We start from the raw sequence: 928 nt of genomic DNA, 5'->3' as shown, positions 1-928 counted from the left end.
ATATATATATATATATAACATTATAACTAAAAAAATAACAAAAATGATCAAAGTTTAAGATATTACTCATTTTTCATAATTGGACACAAATTTGATTTTGAAAATTCCGTTTTTATTTTGATGTGAGAATTTTATAGAGGAGAAAAGAAATTGTGAATTATTTATTATGTATACGTATATTATCGTATATTGTATAATATAAGAGATCATGCAAAAAGATTAGCGTGGCGCAAACGTCATCTAGCGATGCACGACGAATTTAATCGGTCGCGAAAACAGAGCTCCCAACTCCCAACTCTCGCTGATTCAGTGTTTCGTGTATTAGCTCGAATGAAGCTAATGGAGGACGGGAAGATGTTTCGATAGAATATAGAATATGCTATCGGAGATACATCTGTCGTATACGTGAAGTGAAGCGCATTTTTTTTCACCCATGTCCGTCGTTCCAACAGAACAATAACTCTCGCAGGTAAACGGATGTTTTTCTGTACAAGAGAGACGGCTGTACGAGTATCAACTACGCGGCAGTCGCGAATTCATCTCGATTTATTCGTTGCTATTTTCAAGCGACGCGTTGCTTCCAGCAATCAGTGTGCAATTAGCTCGTCTCGATGTGATCGACCTCATCAGCGAACGCCGTTAATCGCGCCGACGTCGCATCCGTATATAATATATATAAGCTATACATTAATCGTTAATTTCTTTCGCATCTAATTGCATTGTCAAGATTTCATTATGATTAGTATGGACTTTCGAGTCTAACCTACCTTAACGACTTGTAGTTTTATACATAATTCGGGATACTTTGGCAAGACGGTCGTATTATTAATTAAAAGATTGAAAGTGTTTTTATCTATATTATTGATTCTTCATTTTTTCCCATTTTTTTATTACATGTTAAGACAAAATTTTGATAATTTATTATATA

The 928-nt window shown here is 34.2% G+C and overlaps 1 protein-coding gene across 4 annotated transcripts in view; it reads left to right on the top strand.

Annotated features, from left to right (window-relative positions):
* The first annotated feature begins 238 nt into the window (after positions 1–238).
* The window catches only part of LOC115238880 (uncharacterized protein DDB_G0283357-like), a 13,211-nt gene continuing 12,521 nt past the window's right edge, over positions 239–928 (top strand). For 2 of the 4 annotated variants that reach the window (XM_029813023.1, XM_029813022.1), the window contains exon 1: positions 240–469. The gene's annotated coding sequence lies outside the window, so the exon portion shown is untranslated. Of the gene's footprint in view, positions 470–511; positions 663–928 lie in introns of those variants that run through there. The other 2 variants (XM_029813020.1, XM_029813021.1) reach the window with 2 other exon arrangements.

This window comes from Formica exsecta, unplaced genomic scaffold, assembly GCF_003651465.1.
Source record: "Formica exsecta isolate Colony F162 unplaced genomic scaffold, ASM365146v1 scaffold362, whole genome shotgun sequence".
Lineage (NCBI taxonomy): Eukaryota > Metazoa > Arthropoda > Insecta > Hymenoptera > Formicidae > Formica > Formica exsecta.
This window is presented reverse-complemented; position numbering and strand designations above follow the sequence as displayed.